This window comes from Periplaneta americana, chromosome 14 (genome assembly GCF_040183065.1).
Source record: "Periplaneta americana isolate PAMFEO1 chromosome 14, P.americana_PAMFEO1_priV1, whole genome shotgun sequence".
NCBI lineage: Eukaryota > Metazoa > Arthropoda > Insecta > Blattodea > Blattidae > Periplaneta > Periplaneta americana.
This window is the reverse complement of record NC_091130.1, coordinates 158293234-158311420: the sequence shown is the minus strand read 5'-3', so window position 1 is coordinate 158311420 and position 18187 is coordinate 158293234. Positions and strand designations below refer to the sequence as shown.

At 50.5% G+C, this 18187-nt stretch overlaps 1 long non-coding RNA gene across 1 annotated transcript in view; it reads right to left on the bottom strand.

The window, feature by feature from the left end:
* The window catches only part of LOC138713920 (uncharacterized), a 232813-nt gene extending 217473 nt beyond the window's left edge, over window positions 1-15340 (bottom strand). The window contains exon 1 of the long non-coding RNA XR_011336009.1: window positions 15233-15340. This is a non-coding gene — a long non-coding RNA (uncharacterized lncRNA). The remainder of the gene's footprint in view (window positions 1-15232) is intronic.
* Between the last annotated feature and the right edge of the window lie 2847 nt (window positions 15341-18187).

The window sequence follows — 18187 nt, the reverse complement described above, 5'->3', positions numbered from 1 at the left end:
AACCCTGTGATCTTCCTGTCACCTCTATTCCCTCCCTTTCCCCTCTGTGCTTTTCCTGTCACCTCTATTCTCTCCCTGTCCCCTCTGTGCTCTTCCTGTCACCTCTATTCTCTCCCTGTCCCCTCTGTGCTCATCCTGACACCCCTATTCTATCCCTGTCCCCTCTGTGCTATTCCTGTCACCACTATTCTCTTCCTGTCCTCCCTGTGCTCTTCCTGTCACCTCTATTCTCTCCCTGTCCCCTCTGTGCTCTTCCTATCCCCCCTGAGCTCTTCCTGTCCCCCCTGTGCACTTCCTATCTCCTCTATTCTCTCCCTGCCCCCTCTGTGCTCTTCCTGTCACCTCTATTCTCTCCATGTCCCCTCTGTGCTCTCCCTGTCACCTCTATTCTCTCCGTGTCACCTCTGTGCTCTTCCTGTCACCTCTATTCTCTCCCTGTCCCCTCTGTGCTCTTCATGTCACTTCTATTCTCTCCCTGTCCCCCCTGTGCTCTTACTGTCACCTCTATTCTCTCCCTGTCCCGTCTGTGCTTTTCCTGTGACCTCTTTTCTCCCCCTGTCCCCTCTGTGCTCTTCCTGTCGCCTCTATTCTCTCCCTGTCCCCTCTCTGCTCTTCCTTGCACCTCTATTATCTCCCTGTCGCCTCTGTGCTCTTCCTGTCATCTCTATTCTCTCCCTGTCCCTCTGTGCCTTTCATGTCACTTCTATTCTCTCCCTTTCCCCTCTGTGCTCCTGCTGTCACCTCTATTCTCTCCCTGTCACCTCTGTGCTCTTCCTGTCACCCCTGTGCTCTTCCTGTCACCTCTATTCTCTCCCTGTCCCCTCTGTGGTCTTCCTGTCCTCCCTGTGCTCTTCCTGTCACCTCTATTCTCTCCCTGTCCCCTCTGTGCTCTTCCTGAACTCCCTGTGCTCTTCCTGTCACCTCTATTCTCTCCCTTTCCCCTCTGTGCCCTTCCTTTCCCCTCTGTGCCCTTCCTGTCCCCTCTGTGCTCTTCCTGTCACCTCTATTCTCTCCCTGCCACCTCTGTGCTCTTCTGTCACCTCTATTCTCTCCCTGTCCACTCTGTGCTCTTCCAGTCCTCCCTGTGCTCTTCATGTCACGTCTATTCTTTCCCTGTCCCTCTGTGCTCTTCCTGTCACCCCTGTGCTCTTCCTGTCACGTCTATTCTTTCCCTGTCCCCTCTGTTCTCCTCCTGTCCCCCCTGTGCTCTTCCTGTCACCTCTATTCTCTCCCTGTCCCCTCTGTGCTCTTCCTGTCCCCCCTTTGCTCTTCCTGTCACCTCTATTCTCTCCCTGTCAACTCTGTGCTCTTCTTGTCACCTCTATTCTCTCCCTGTCCCGTCTGTGCTCTTCCTGTGACCTCTAATCTCTCCCTGTCCCCTCAGTGCTCTTCCTGTCACCTTTATTCTCTCCCTGTCCCCTCTATGCTCTTCCTGTCACCTCTAATCTCTCCCTGTCCCCTCTGTGCTCTTCCTGTCACATGTATTTTCTCCCTGTCCCCTCTGTGCTCTTCCTGTCACCCCTGTGCTCTTCCTGTTCACCCTGTGCTCTTCCTGTCACCTCTATTCTCTCCGTGTCCCCTGTGTGCTCCTGCTGACACCTCTATTCTTTCCCTGTCACCTCTGTGCTCTTCTTGTCACCTCTATTCTCTCCCTGTCCCCTCTGTGCTCTTCCTGTCAATTCTAATCTCTCCCTGTCCCCTCTGTGCTCTTCCTGTCACCTCTATTCTTTCCCTGTCACCTCTGTTCTCTTCTTGTCACCTCTAATCTCTCCCTGTACCCTCTGTGCTTTTCCTGTCACCTTTATTCTCCCCCTGTCCCCTCTATGCTCTTCCTGTCACCTCTAATCTCTCCCTGTCCCCTCTGTGCTCTTCCTGTCACCTCTATACTTTCCCTGTCCAATCTGTGCTCCTCCTTCCCCCCCTGTACTCCTCCTGTCACCTCTATTCTCTCCCTGTCCTCTCTGTGCTCTTCCTGTCCCCCCTGTGCTCTTCCTGTCACCTCTATTCTCTCCCTGTAATCTCTGTGCTCTCCCTGTCACCACTATTCTCTCCCTGTCCCCTCTGTGCTCTTCCTGTCACCTCTATTCCCTCCCTGTACACTCTGTGCACTTCCAATCACCTCTATTCTCTCCCTGTCCCCTCTCTGCTCTCCCTGTCCCCTCTGTGCTCTTCCTGTCACCTCTATTCTCTCCTTGACACCTCTGTGCTCTTCTTGTCCCCCCTGTGCTCTTCCTGTCACCACTATTCTCTCCCTGTCCCCTCTGTGCTCTTCCTGTCACCTCTATTGTCTACGTGTCCCCTCTGTGCTCATCCTGTCCCTCCTGTGCTTTTCCTGTCACTTCTCTTATCCCCCTGTACTCTCTGTGCTCTTCCTGTCCCCTCTGTGCTCTTCCTGTCCTCCCTGTGCTCTTCATGTCACGTCTATTCTTTCCCTGTCCCTCTGTGCTCTTCCTGTCACACCTGTGCTCTTCCTGTCACGTCTATTCTTTCCCTGTCCCCTCTGTGCTCTTCCTGTCCCCCCTGTGCTCTTCCTGTCACCTCTATTCTCTCCCTGTCCCCTCTGTGCTCTTCCTGTCCCCCCTTTGCTCTTCCTGTCACCTCAATTCTCTCCCTGTCCCATCTGTGCTCTTCCTGTCATCTCTATTCTATGCCTGTGCCCTCTGTGCTCTTCCTGTCACCTCTATTCTCTTCCTGTTCCCCCTGTGCTCTTCCTGTCACCTCTATTCTCTCTCTGTCCCTGTGTGCTCTTCCTGTCACCTATATTCTCTCCCTGTCCCCTCTGTGCTCTTCCTGTCACCTATATTCTCTCCCTGTCCCCTCTGTGCTCCTGCTGACACTTCTATTCTTTCCCTGTCAACTCTGTGCTCTTCTTGTCACCTCTATTCTCTCCCTGTCCCTCTGTGCTCTTCCTGTGACCTCTAATCTCTCCCTGTCCCCTCTGTGCTCTTCCTGTCACCTTTATTCTCTCCCTGTCCCCTCTATGCTCTTCCTGTCACCTCTAATCTCTCCCTGACCCCTCTGTGCTCTTCATGTCACCTGTATATTCTCCCTGTCCCCTCTGTGCTCTTCCTGTCACCCCTGTGCTCATCCTGTTCCCCCTGTGCTCTTCCTGTCACCTCTATTCTCTCCGTGTCCCCTGTGTGCTCCTGCTGACACCTCTATTCTTTCCCTGTCACCTCTGTGCTCTTCTTGTCACCTCTATTCTCACCCAGTCCCCTCTGTGCTCTTCCTGTCACCTCTAATCTCTCCCTGTCCCCTCTGTGCTCTTCCTGTCACCTCTATTCTTTCCCTGTCACCTCTGTTCTCTTCTTGTCACCTCTAATCTCTCCCTGTCCCCTCTGTGCTCTTCCTGTCACCTTTATTCTCCCCCTGTCCCCTCTATGCTCTTCCTGTCACCTCTAATCTCTCCCTGTCCCCTCTGTGCTCTTCCTGTCACCTCTATACTTTCCCTGTCCAATCTGTGCTCCTCCTCCCCCCCCTGTACTCGTCCTGTCACCTCTATTCTCTCCCTGTCCTCTCTGTGCTCTTCCTGTCACCTCTATTCTCTCCCTGTAATCTCTGTGCTCTCCCTGTCCCCTCTGTGCTCTTCCTGTCACCTCTATTCCCTCCCTGTACCCTCTGTGCTCTTCCAATCACCTCTATTCTCTCCCTGTCCCCTCTCTGCCCTCCCTGTCCCCTCTGTGCTCTTCCTGTCACCTCTATTCTCTCCTTGACACCTCTGTGCTCTTCCTGTCCCCCCTGTGCTCTTCCTGTCACCACTATTCTCTCCCTGTCCCCTCTGTGCTCTTCCTGTCACCCCTATTGTCTACGTGTCCCCTCTGTGCTCATCCTGTCCCCCCTGTGTTTTTCCTGTCACTTCTCTTATCCCCCTGTACTCTCTGTGCTCTTCCTGTCCCCTCTGTGCTCTTCCTGTCCTCCCTGTGCTCTTCATGTCACGTCTATTCTTTCCCTGTCCCTCTGTGCTCTTCCTGTCACCCCTGTGCTCTTCCTGTCACGTCTATTCTTTCCCTGTCCCCTCTGTGCTCTTCCTGTCCCCCCTGTGCTCTTCCTGTCACCTCTATTCTCTCCCTGTCCCCTCTGTGCTCTTCCTGTCCCCCCTTTGCTCTTCCTGTCACCTCAATTCTCTCCCTGTCCCCTCTGTGCTCTTCCTGTCACCTCTATTCTCTTCCTGTCCCCCCTGTGCTCTTCCTGTCACCTCTATTCTCTCTCTGTCCCTGTGTGCTCTTCCTGTCACCTATATTCTCTCCCTGTCCCCTCTGTGCTCTTCCTGTCACCTATATTCTCTCCTTGTCCCCTGTGTGCTCCTGCTGACACCTCTATTCTTTCCCTGTCAACTCTGTGCTCTTCTTGTCACCTCGATTCTCTCCCTGTCCCCTCTGTGCTCTTCCTGTGACCTCTAATCTCTCCCTGTCCCCTCTGTGCTCTTCCTGTTACCTTTATTCTCTCCCTGTCCCCTCTACGCTCTTCCTGTCACCTCTAATCTCTCCCTGTCCCCTCTGTGCTCTTCCTGTCACCTGTATTTTCTCCCTGTCCCCTCTGTGCTCTTCCTGTCACCCCTGTGCTCTTCCTGTTCCCCCTGTGCTCTTCCTGTCACCTCTATTCTCTCCGTGTCCCCTGTGTGCTCCTGCTGACACCTCTATTCTTTCCCTGTCACCTCTGTGCTCTTCTTGTCACCTCTATTCTCTCCCTGTCCCCTCTGTGCTCTTCCTGTCACCTCTAATCTCTCCCTGTCCCCTCTGTGCTCTTCCTGTCACCTCTATTCTTTCCCTGTCACCTCTGTTCTCTTCTTGTCACCTCTAATCTCTCCCTGTCCCCTCTGTGCTCTTCCTGTCACCTTTATTCTCCCCCTGTCCCCTCTATGCTCTTCCTGTCACCTCTAATCTCTCCCTGTCCCCTCTCTGCTCTTCCTGTCATCTCTATACTTTCCCTGTCCAATCTGTGCTCCTCCTTCCCCCCCCGTGCTCTTCCTGTCACCTCTATTCTCTCCCTGTCCTCTCTGTGCTCTTCCTGTCCCCCCTGTGCTCTTCCTGTCACCTCTATTCTCTCCCTGTAATCTCTGTGCTCTCCCTGTCACCACTATTCTCTCCCTGTCCCCTCTGTGCTCTTCCTGTCACCTCTATTCCCTCCCTGTACCCTCTGTGCTCTTCCAATCACCTCTATTCTCTCCCTGTCCCCTCCCTGCTCTCCCTGTCCCCTCTGTGCTCTTCCTGTCACCTCTATTCTCTCCTTGACACCTCTGTGCTCTTCCTGTCCCCACTGTGCTCTTCCTGTCACCACTATTCCCTCCCTGTACCCTCTGTGCTCTTCCAATCACCTCTATTCTCTCCCTGTCCCCTCTCTGCCCTCCCTGTCCCCTCTGTGCTCTTCCTGTCACCTCTATTCTCTCCTTGACACCTCTGTGCTCTTCCTGTCCCCCCTGTGCTCTTCCTGTCACCACTATTCTCTCCCTGTCCCCTCTGTGCTCTTCCTGTCACCCCTATTGTCTACGTGTCCCCTCTGTGCTCATCCTGTCCCCCCTGTGCTTTTCCTGTCACTTCTCTTATCCCCCTGTACTCTCTGTGCTCTTCCTGTCCCCTCTGTGCTCTTCCTGTCCTCCCTGTGCTCTTCATGTCACCTCTACTCTCTCCCTGTCCTCTCTGTGCACTCACTGTCGTAACTGCTCTGTCCCTGTCCCCTCTGTACTCTCCTGACCTCACTGCTCTCTCCCTGTCCCCTCTGTTCTCTCCCTGACTTCTCTGTGTTCTCCGTATACCCTCTGTTCTCTCCCTGACCTCTCTGTTCGCTCCCTGTCCTCTCTGTGCTCTCCCTGTCCTCTGTGTGATTTCACTGGCCTCTGTCTTCTCTCCCTGTTCTCTGAGCTTTCCCTGTCCACTCTCTTCCCTCCCTGTCCTCTCTGTCGTCTTCCTGTCCCCTCTGTTCTCCTCCTGTCCTCTCCATGTCCTATCTGTGCTCTCTCTGTCAACTCTGTTCTCTCCCTGTCCCCTTTGTGCTCTTCCTGTTCCTTCTGTTCTCTCCATGTCCTCTCTGTTCGCCTTCTTTCCCCTCTGTTCACTCCCTGTCCTCACTGTGCTCTTCCTGTAACCTCCGTTCTCTCCCTGTTCTCTATGTGTTCCTCCTGTCCCCTCTGTCTTCTCACTGTCGTCTCTGTGCTCTCCCTCTCCTCTCCCTGAACTCTCTGTGCTCTTGCTATCCCCTCAGTTCCCTCCCAGACCTCTTTGTGTTCCTCCTGTCCCCTCTGTACTCTCCCTGACCCCTCTGTTTCCTTCCTGTTCTCTCTGTGCTCTACCTGTCCCCTCTGGTCTCTCCCTGTCCTCTCTGTGTTCCTCCTTTCCCCTCTGCTCTCTCTGTCCTCTCTGTGCTCTTCCTGTCCCTTCTGTTCTCTCCCTGTCGTCTGTGTGCACTTTCTCTCCCTTCCGATCTCTCCCAGCTCTCCATGTGCTCCTCCTTTCCCATCTAATCTCTCCCTGTCCTCTCTGGTCCCTCCAAGTACACTCTGTTCTCTCCCTATCCTCTCTGTACTCTCCCTATTCTCTCTGTGCTCTCCCTATTCTCTCCCTGATCCCTCTGTACTCTTACTGTCCTCTCCGTGCTCTTCTTGTCCCCTCTGTTCTCTCCTTGTCCTCTCTGTGCTCTTCCTGTCCACTGTGTTCTCTCACTGTCCTCTCTTTGCTCTCCCTATCATCTCTGTTCTCTCCGTGTCCTCTCTGTGCTCCAACTGTCCCCTCTGTTCTCTCCCTGTCTTCTCTGTGATCTTCCTGTTCCCTCTGTTCTCTTCCTGTTCCCTCTGTTCTCTTCCTGTCCCCTCTGTTGTCTCCCTCTACTCTCTGTGCTTCTCGCTGTCCCCTCTGTTCTCTCCATGTCCACTATTTGTTCCTCCTGTCCCCTCTGTTCACTCCCTGTCCTCTCTGTGCTCTTCCAGTCCCCTCTGCTCTCTCCCTGTCCTCCCTTTGCTCTTCCTGTCCAATCTGTTCTCTCCCAGTCCTCTATGTGTTCCTCCTGTCCCCTCTGTTCTCTTCCTGTCCAATCTGTTCTCTCCTAGTCCTCTATGTGTTCCTCCTGTCCCCTCTGTTCTCTCCCTCTCCACTATGTCCTCCTCGTGTCACCTCTTTTCTCTCCCTGTACCTTCTGTTCTCTCCCTGTCCTCTATGTGCTCTTACATTCCCCTCTGTGCTCCTCATGTCACCTCTGTTTTCCACCTGTCCTCTCTGTGCTCTCTCTCTCCTTATGTGTCTCTCCTCTACCCTCTGTTCTCTCCCTGTCCACTATGTGTTCCTCCTGGCCCCTCTGTTCTCTCCCTGTCCCCTCTGTTCTCTCCCTGTCTACTATGTGTTCCTCCTGTACCCTCTGTTCTCACCCTGTCCTCTATGTGTTTCTCCTGTACCCTCTGTTCTCTCCCTGTCCTCTATGTGTTCTTCCTCTCCCCTCTTTTCTATTCCTGTCCCCTCTGTTCTCTCCCTGTCCTCTCTGTGTTCCTCCTGACCTCTCTGTTCTCTCCCTGACCTCTCTCTGCTCTTCCTGTCCCACTGTTCCCTGTAAGTCCTCTCTGTGCTCCTTCTGTCCCCTCTGTTCTCTCTCTGTCCACTCTGTGGTCCTTCTGACCCCTCTGTTCTCTTCCTGTCCTCTCTGCGCTCCTGTCCCCTCTGTTCTCTCCCTGTCCTCTCTTTTCGCTCCCCGTCCTCTCTGGTGTCCCCCTACACTCTCTGTGATCTCTCTATCCTCTCTGTTCTCTCCCTATCCTCTCTGATATCTCGCTGTCTCCTCTCTGCTCTACCTGTCCCCTCTGTGCTCCTCCTGTTCCCCCTGTGCTCTTCCTGTAACCTCTATCCTATCCCTGTCCCCCCTGTGCTCATCCTCTCACCTCTATTCTCTCCTTGACCCCTCTGTGCTCTTCCTGTCCCCTCGGTGCTCTTCCTGTCACCACTATTCTCTCCCAGTCCCCTCTGTGCTTTTCCTGTCACCTCTATTCTTTCCCTGTCCCCTCTGTGCTCTTCTTGTCACCTCTATACTCTCCCTGTCAGCTCTGTGCTCTTTCTGTCACCTCTATTCTCTCCCAGTCCCCTCTGTGCTCTTCCTGTCACCTCTATTCTCTCCCTGTCCCCTCTATGCTCTTCCTGTAACCTCTAATCTCTACCTGTCTCCTCTGTGTTCTTCCTGTCACCTCTATTCTCTCCCTGTCCCCTCTGTGCTCTTCCTGTCGCCCCTGTGCTTTTCCTGTCAACTCTATTCTCTCCCTGTCCCCTCTGTGCTCTTCCTGTCCCCCCTGTGCTCTTCCTGTCACCTCTATTCTCTCATTGTCCCCTCTGTGCTCTTCCTGTCACCATCTCTTCTCTCCCTGTCCCCTCTGTGCATTTCCTGTCCCTCCTTTGCTCTTCCTGTCACATCTATTCTCTCTCTGTCCCCTCTGTGCTTTTCCTCTACCCCCTGTGCTCTTCCTGTCACCTCTATTCTCTCCCTGTCCCCTCTGTGCTCTTCCTGTCACCTCTATTCTCTCCCTGTCCAATCTGTGCTCGTCCTTGCCCCCCCTGTGCTCTTCCTGTCACCTCTATTCTCTCCCTGTCCTCTCTGTGCTCTTCCTGTCCCTCCAGTGCTCTTCCTGTCACCTCTATTCTCTCCCTGTAATCTCTGTGCTCTTCCTGTCACCTCTATTCTCTCCCTGTCCCATCTGTGCTCTTCCTGTCACCTCTATTACCTCCCTGTCGCCTCTGTGCTCTTCCTGTCACCTCTATTCTCTCCCTGTCCCCTCCCTGCTCTCCCTGTCACCTCTGTGCTCTTCCTGTTCCCCCTGTGCTCTTTCTGTCACCTCTATCCTCTCCCTGTACCCTCTGTGCTCTTCCTGTCCCCCCTGTGCTCTTCCTCTCACCTCTATTCTCTCCTTGACACCTCTGTGCTCTTCCTGTCCTCCCTGTGCTCTTCCTGTCATCACTATTCTCTCCCTGTCCCCTCTGTGCTCTTCCTGTCACCTCTATTCTCTCCGTGTCCCCTCTGTGCTCATCCTGTCCCCCCTGTGCTTTTCCTGTCACTTCTCTTCTCTCCCTGTACTCTCTGTGCTCTTCCTGTCCCCTCTGTGCTCTTCCTGTCCTCCCTGTGCTCTTCATGTCACCTCTACTCTCTTCCTGTCCTCTCTGTGCACTGCCTGTCTCAACTGCTCTCTCCCTGTCCCCTCTGTACTCTCCTTGACCTCACTGCTCTCTCCCTGTCCACCCTGATCTCTCCCTGACTTCTCTGTGCTCTCCCTATACCCTCTGTTCCCTCACTGTCCTCTCTGAGCTCTCCCTGTCCTCTCTGTGATTTCACTGTCCTCTCTGTTCTCTCCCTGTTCTCTGAGATTTCCCTGTCCACTCTGTTCCCTCCCTGTCCTCTCTGAGGTCTTCCTGTCCCCTCTGATCTCTCCCTGTCCTCTCCATGCTCTCCATGTCCTCTCTGTGCTCTCTCTGTCCACTCTGTTCTCTCCCTGTCCCCTTTGTGCTCTTCCTGTTCCTTCTGTTCTCTCCATGTCCTCTCTGTGCTCCTCCTGTCCCCTCTGTTCACTCCCTGTCCTCACTGTGCTCTTCCTGTAACCTCCGTTCTCTCCCTGTCCTCTATGTGTTCCTCCTGTCCCCTCTGTCCTCTCACAGTCGTCTCTGTGCTCTCCCTCCCCTCTCCCTGAACTCTCTGTGCTCTTCCTATCCCCTCTGTTCCCTCCCAGACCTCTATGTGTTCCTCCTGTCCCCTCTGTTCTCTCCCTGACCCCTCTGTTTCCTCCCTGTTCACTCTGTGCTCTTCCTGTCCCCCCTGGTCTCTTCCTGTCCTCTCTGTGTTCCTCCTTTCCCCTCTGCTCTCTCTGTCCTCTCTGCGCTCTTCCTGTCCCTTCTGTTCTCTCCCTGTCCTCTCTGTGCACTTTCTCTCCCAGCTCTCTATGTGCTCCTCCTGTCCCAACTGATCTCTCCCTGTCCTCTCTGGTCTCTCCAAGTACTCTCTGTTCTCTCCCTATCCTCTCTGTACTCTCCCTAACCTCTCTGTGCTCTCCCTATTCTCTCCCTGATCCCTCTGTACTCTTACTGTCCTCTCCGTGCTCTTCTTATCCCCTCTGTTCTCTCCTTGTCCTCTCTGTGCTCTTCCTGTCCACTGTGTTCTCTCACTGTCCTCTCTTTGCTCTCCCTATCATCTCTGTTCTCTCCGTGTCCTCTCTGTGCTCCAACTGTCCCCTCTGTTCTCTCCCTGTCTTCTCTGTGATCTTCCTGTTCCCTCTGTTCTCTTCCTGTCCCCTCTGTTCTCTCCCTGTTCTCTCTGTGCTTCTCGCTGTCCCCTCTGTTCTCTCCATGTCCACTATTTGTTCCTCCTGTCCCCTCTGTTCACTCCCTGTCCTCTCTGTCCTCTTCCAGTCCCCTCTGTTCTATCCCTGTACTCCCTGTGCTCTTCCTGTCAAATCTGTTCTCTCCCAGTCCTCTATGTGTTCCTCCTGTCCCCTCTGTTTTCTCCCTCTCCACTATGTTCTCCTCATGTCACCTCTGTTCTCTCCCAGTACCCTCTGCTCTCTCCCTGTCCTCTATGTGCTGTTCCATTCCCCTCTGTGCTCCTCATGTCACCTCTGTTTTCCACCTGTCCTCTCTGTGCTCTCTCTCTCCTCTACACTCTGTTCTCTCCCTGTCCACTATGTGTTCCTCCTGGCCCCTCTGTTCTCTTCCTGTCCCCTCTGTTCTCTCCCTGTCTACTATGTGTTCCTCCTGTCTCCTCTGTTCTCACCCTGTCCTCTATGTGTTTCTCCTGTACCCTCTGTTCTCTCCCTGTCCTCTATGTGTTCCTCCTCTCCCCTCTTTTCTATTCCTGTCCCCTCTGTTCTCTCCCTGTCCTCTCTGTGTTCCTCCTGACCTCTCTGTTCTCTCCCTGACCTCTCTCTGCTCTTCCTGTCCCCACTGTTCCCTGTCTGTCCTCTCTTTGCTCCTCCTGTCCCTTCTGTCCTCTCCCAGACCTCTCTCTGCTCCTCCTGTCCCCATTGATCCCAGTCTGTCCTCTCTGTGCTCCTCCTGTACCCTCTGTTCTCTCCCTGCCTTCATTGTGCTCCTCCTGTCCACTCTGTTCTCTCCATGTCCTCTGGATGCTCCTCCTGACCCCTCTTTTCTCTCCATGTCCTCTCTGTGTTCCTCCTGTCCCCTCTGCACTCTCCCTGTCCTCTTTGGCTCTTCCTGTCCCCTCTGTTCTCTTCCTGTCTTCTATGTGTTCCTCCTGTCCCCTCTGTTCTCTCTCTGTCCTCTCTGTGCTCCTTCGGTCCCCTCTGTTCTCTTCCTGTCCTCTCTGTGCTCCTTCTGTCCCCTCTGTTCTCTCTCTGTCCTCTCTGTGGTCATTCTGTCCCCTCTGTTCTCTTCCTGTCCTCTCTGTGCACCTTCTGTCCCCTCTGTTCTCTTTCTGTCCTCTCTGTGGTCCTTCTGTCCCTCTGTTCTCTTTCTGTCCTCTATGCGCTCCTGTCCCCTCTGTTCTCTCCCTGTCCTCTCTTTTCGGTCCCTGTCATCTCTGGTGTCTCCCTACCCTCTCTGTGATCTCCCTATCCTCTCTTCTCTCCCTATCCTCTCTGATATCTCGCTGTCCTATCTGTGCTCTCCCTGTCCCCCTGTTTTCTCCCTGTTTCTCTGTGCTGTCCTCGTTATCTCTGATCTCTCCCTGTCCTCTCTATGCGCTTTCTGACCCCTCTATTCTCTATGTGCTCCTCCTGTCCTCTCTGTTCTCTTCCTATCCTCTCTGTGCTCCTCCTGTTCCCTCTGTGCTCTTCCTGTCTCCTTTGTTCCCTCCCTGTCATCTCTGTTCTCTTCCTGTTCCCACTGTACATTCCCTGTCCTCTCTGTGCTATCCTCGATATCTCTTTCCCTCCCTGTTCTCTCCATGCTCTTCCTGTCCCCTCTGTTCTCTCCCTGTCTTCGCTGTGCTCCTCCTGTTCCCTCTGATCTCTCCCAGTCCTCTCTTTGTTCTCCCTGTCCTCTCTGGTCTCTCCATATACTCTCTGTGATCTCCCTATTCTCTCTGTTCTCTCCCTGTCCTCTCTGTTCTATCCCTGACCTCTCTGTGCTCCTTCTGTCTCCTCTGTTCTCTCCCTGTCCTCTTTCGCTCTTCCTGTCCCCTCTGTTCTCTCCCTGTCCTCTCCGTGTTCCTCCTGTCCCCTCTGTTCTCTCCCTGTCCTCTATGTGGTCCTCCTGTCCCCTCTGTTCTCTCCCTGTCCTATCTGGTTCTTCCTGTCCCCTCTGTTCTCTCCCTGTCCTCTCTGTCTTCCTCCTCTTCCCACTATACTCTCCCTGTCCTCTCTGTGCTCTTCCTGTCCCCTCTGTTCTCTCCCTGTCTTCTCTGTGTTCCTCCTGTCCCCTCTGCACTCTCCATGTCCCCTCTGTTCTCTCTACACTCCCTATCCTCTCTGTGATCTCCCTGTCATCTCTGTGCTCTCCCTGTCCTGTCTGTGCTCTCCCTGTTTTATCTGTTCTCTCCCTATCCTCCCTGTGATCTCCTTGTAATCTCTGTGCTCTCCCTGTCCTGTCTGTGCTCTCCCTGTCTTATCTGTTTTCTCCCTATCCTCTCTGTGATCTCCCTGTCATCTCTGTGCTCTCCATGTCCTGTCTGTGCTCTCCCTGTCCTCTCTGTTCTCTCCCTATGCTCTCTGTGATCTCCCTGTCGTCTCTGTTCTCTCCCTATCCTCACTGTGATCTCTGTACTCTCCGTGTGCTCTCTGAGCCTCTCGTGTCGCCTCTGTTCTCTTCCTGTCCTCTCTGTGCTCTTCCTGTCCTCTCTGTTCTCTCCCTATCCTCACTGTGCTCTCCCTGTACTCTCTGTTCTCTCCCTATCCTCTCTGTGTTCCTCACGTACCCTCTCCTGTCTCCCTGCCCTCTCTGTGCTCCTCCTGTCCCCTCTGTTCTCTCCCTGTCCTCTCTGTTCTCTCCCTATCCTCTCTGTTCTCTCACTATCCTCTCTGTGCTCTCCATGTCCCCTCTGTTCTCAAGCTATTCTCTCTGTTGTCTCCCTGTCATCTCTGTCCTCTCCCTATCCTCTCTGTTCACTCCCTATCTTCTCTGTGCTCTCCCTATACTCTATGTTCTCTCCCTGTCCTCTCTGTTCTCTCCCTATTCTCTCTGTTCTCTCCGTATCATCTCTGTGATCTCCCTATCCTCTCCCTGCTCTCCCTATCCTCTCTGTTCTCTCCCTGTCCTCTCTGTGCTCTCTCTATCCTCTACGTGCTCTCCCTATCCTCTCTGTTCTCTCCCTATCCTCTCCGGGCTCTCCCTATCCTCTCTGTCCTCTCCCTATCCTCTCTGTGCTCTCCTTATCCTCACCGTGCTCTCTCTAACCTCTCAGTTCTCTCCCTAACCTCTTCGGGCTCTCCCTATCCTCTCCGTGCTCTCCCTATCCTCTCTCTTCTCTCCCTATCCTCTCTGTCCTCTCCCTATCTTCTCTGTGCTCTCCCTATCCACTCTGTTCTCTCCCTATCCTCTCCGTGCCCTCCCTATCCTCTCTGTTCTCTCCCTATCCCATCTGTTGTCTCCCTATCCTCTCTTTTCTCTCCCTATCCTCTCTGTGCTCTCCCTATCCTCTCTGTTCTCTCCCTATCCTCTGTTCTCTCCCTATCCTCTCTGTTCTCTCCCTATCTTCTCTGTGCTCTCCCTATCCTCTCCGTTGTCTCCCTATCCTCTCTGTTCTCTTCCTATCCTCTCTGTTCTCTCCCTATCCTCTCCGTGCTCTCCCTATCCTCTCTGTACTCTCCCTATCCTCTCTGTGCTCTTATTATCCTCTGTGTGCTCTCCTTATCTTCTCTGTGGTCTCCCTATCCTCTCCATGCTCTCCCTATCCTCACTGTGCTCTCCCTATCCTCTCCGTGCTCTCCCTATCTTCTCTGTGCTCTGCCTATCCTCTCCGTGCTCTCCCTATCCACTCTGTTCTCTCCCTATCCCCTCCGTTCTCTCGCTATCCTCTCTGGTGTCTCCCTATCCTCTCTGTTCTCTCCCTATCCTCTCCGTGCTCTCCCTATCGTCTGTTCTCTCCCTATCCTCTCTGTGCTCTCCCTATATTCTCCGTATCCTCTCTGTGCTCTCCCTGTCCTCTCTGTGCTCTTCCTATCCTCTCCGTGCTCTCCGTATCCTCTCTGTTCTCTCCGTATCCTCTCTGTGCTCTCCCTGTCCTCTCTGTGCTCTCCGTATCCTCTCTTTGCTTTTCCTATCCTCTCTGTTCTCTCCCAATCTTCTCTGTTCTCTCCCTATCCTCTCCGTGCTCTCCCTATCCTCTCTGTTCACTCCCTATCCTCTCTGTTCTCTTCCTGTCCTCTCTGTGCTCTCCCTATCTTCTCTGTGCTTTCACTATCCTCTCTGTTCTCTCCCTATCCTCTCTGTTCTCTCCCTATCCTCTCTGTTCTGTCCCTATCCTCTCTGTGCTCTCCCTATCCTCTCCGTGCTCTCCCTATCTTCTCTGTGCTCTGCCTATCCTCTCCGTGCTCTGCCTTTCCACTCTGTTCTCTCCCTATCCTCTCCGTGCTCTCGCTATCCTCTCTGGTGTCTCCCTATCCTCTCTGTTCTCTCCCTATCCTCTCCGTGCTCTCCCTATCATCTGTTCTCTCCCTATCCTCTCTGTGCTCTCCCTATCCTCTCCCTGTCCTCTCTGTGCTCTCCCTATCCTCTCCGTGCTCTCCGTATCCTCTCTGTTCTCTCCGTATCCTCTCTGTGCTCTCCCGTCCTCTCTGTGCTCTCCCTATCCTCTCTTTTCTTTTCCTATCCTCTCTGTTCTCTCCCAATCTTCTCTGTTCTCTCCCTATCCTCTCCGTGCTCTCCCTATCCTCTCTGTTCACTCCCTATCCTCTCTGTTCTCTCCCTGTCCTCTCTGTGCTCTCCCTATCTTCTCTGTGCTTTCACTATCCTCTCTGTTCTCTCCCTATCCTCTCTGTTCTCTCCCTATCCTCTCTGTTCTCTCCCTATCCTCTCTGTGCTCTCCCTATCCTCTCTGTGCTCTCCCTATCGTCTCTGTTCTCTCCCTATCCTCTCTGTGCTCTCCCTATCCTCTCTGTTCTCTCCCTATCCTCTCTGTGCTCTCCCTATCGTCTCTGTTCTTTTTCTTTCACCTATGTACTCTACCTTTCTCCCTATTCTCTCCCTGTCACAACTCTTGTCTCCTTGTCTCTCTGCTCTGTCTCTCTCTCTCTCTCTCCCTCCCCTGTGTTCTTTTTTTGCCCCCTCTGTGCTCTCCGTGTCCTTGTGTGCTCTTTTTCTCCGTTCTCCTGTCTTTCTGTACTCACTGTGCTTTCTCTGTGCTTTTTTTCCACTCTGTGTCTCCGACTGCAGCTGTCCAACTGCCAGTGTGAAGTCCCCAAGGGTAATTGGACCCTACAACACCAACGAATCATGGGAATACGTTAAATCCTTTGTGAATTTGAAAAGTAATTAAGATATATATCAGTGCTTATAAGTTTCTGTAACTATTAGTGTAAAGTTAGGACGATGGCAAATAACTAAACTAAAGTTTTGCCACATTTGTATAAATCCTGTCATGAATTTCGCAATCATTATGGAAGACGATAGTCCCTATTGCAGATATCCAAGTTTCGGAATAAAGTCGTCAATTTCTATTCAAATAACGAGGCCACAAGACGCGAGGGGAATGAAGTAAAATTTGCTAATAATTTGGAAAATGTTTTCCAACAATTCTGTCGCTACTACTACTCTATAACTCTCAATGTTAATGCATTTATTATGTAAAAGGACGAAAGAAAGTACTGTCATAGTTGTATAAGTGTTGGCATGAATTTAGCAATCAATATGTAAGAAGAGATTATCTATTGCACGTTTCCAAGTATGAAATAATATATTATTTAAAAGAAGAACACGACATCATGCATGGAAATTAAACCCATTTTGAATCTTTCGTACACTACTTTTAACACTTGAATATAATTAATTGATTACTAGTGGACTTACTCGTGTTAATTATGTAAGACTTGTCCGGCTTACAGCGTCATCTCGAACTTCTCTGCCTGTTAAGTGGGTGTGTTTTATTGTTGAAATGTGTTGAAGAGTGGAGTCGAATAGTGTGTGTGTGTACTGAAGTTGATCTGTGTGTTGAGAATTTGATCGGGGTGTGTTTTAGTGTGTTTGTATATTTCGTATTGTTCTAGTGTGTTGAGTTTTTGGTTCTGGGGTTGTATGTGTAGGATTTCCATGTCCGTATTTATGTTATTGTATGTGTGGTTAGCATTAGTTATGTGATCGGCATATGTAGATGTATTGTATCCTCTGGTTATTGCTTTAATGTGTTCTTTGTAGCGTGTTTGGAATGATCTGCCTGTCTGTCCAATGTAGAAACTGTCGCAACTATTACATGTGAGTTAGTATACGCCTGTGTGGTTGTATTTATTTGTTTGTGTGTTGAGATGTCTTTGTAGTGTGTTTTCTGTTCTGTATGCTATGTTGTATTTCTGTTTTCTGAATGAAGATGCGATCTTATGTGTGCTTTTGTTTTAATATGTCAGTGTGATGTACTTCTTGTGTTTGTGTTGTGTTTTGCGTGTTTTTGTGTTTGTTAAGTTTTTGTTTTGTCTTCCATATGGTGTTGTCTATTATGTTTGGATTGTATCCGTTTTCTTGTGCTATGTATTTGATTGTGTTCACTTCTTCATTGTAGTGTTGTTGGCTCATGGGTATGTTGAGTAATCTGTGTACCATTGTCCCTAATGCAGCATGTTTGTGTTGTGTGGGGTGGTTAGATGTGTTGTGTATGTGTGTGGTGGTGGTGGTGGTGGTTAGTTTTCTGTATATTTTGTAGGTGTGTTTGTTGTCGATTTTTGCTATGGTGATGTCTAGGAAATTTAACTCTTCAACACATTTCAACAATAAAACACACCCACCTAACAGGCACAGAAGTTCGAGATGACGCCGTGATCTAGTAGGCTCTGAGGATGTTGCGTGAAGCACTGAAACAGCTGTAAGCCGGACAGATCTTACATCATTAACACGAGTAAGTCCACTAGTAATCAATTAATTAAGGAAATTAAACCATTGTAATTTTTTTTAATTTGTAAACATTCATGTTATAATTCAATCTATGATTAGTAGATTAAGTGAGCTATTACATTAAAGAGAAAACAGAGGTAGCATACATAATCCCTGGCATCTATTTAGCGTTAAATATTAAACTGCAGAGTAGCTATCGCAGGTCTCCAAGTGTCAGTACGAAATCGTCAAAGATTATGCATCACTATAACACCTAAACATGCATGAGAATGTAAAATATTGCTGACCTACACATCAATCCATATAACTGCTCTATGACTATCAGTGTAAAGTCATTCATTATGTTAACCACTAAACAAAAGTACTGTTAGAGATGTGAAGATGAACTTGCTATCGGAGATCACATGAAGTGAAATGTGAGTATAAGGATTGTTGAAGTAACAAGCTATTCCAGTTGTATAAAAATAAATTTCTGTATCCTGTAAATTTGTTGCTAATATAGAACTATTGACTTTGGCATTTGATTGATTGTGATTGACTTTTTTACACACTAGCACACGATAGCAACAGCAGGTACGTGCATTTAATAATAATAATAATAATAATAATAATAATAATAATAATAATAATAATAATAATAATAATAATAATAATAATGATTTATTTTAGCTGGCAGAGTTAAGGCCGTAAGGCCTTCTCTTCCACTCAACCAGCAAAAAATATATACACATATGCATGAACTTAAAAAGAATTCAACAATTTGATTTAGATGGGAGTTACATGTATACAAGTTATTTACGAATTAAACAACAAAATACTATGAACTATTAATTAAACACTGAAATAAGCTGTGTAGCAGAATTAAGCTAAAATACATAGAATATTAATATATTTCAAATAATAATATCAGATAATAGAAAGAGATTATTATGAGACAATTTTTGAAAATACAGCACTATCAGGATGATGTCTAAAGGAAGGAGTAACAATGTAGTCAGTGATAGTTTAAATCAGTATGATTGGAGTGAAATGCTAATAAGGTTATCTTTTAAGCTGTTTTTAAAGGTGTTTATTGTCTTGCAGCCCCTGATACTTTGTGACAAGGAATTCCACTGACGCGAGGTGGATACTGTAAAAGATGATGAATAACAAGATGTTCTATGAAGAGGTATTGGTGTTGAGGTGTGCAGAATTCGAAAGAGTAAAGACAAAGAGTGTAAAGTTCTACGTTCTTTAAGTCGGAG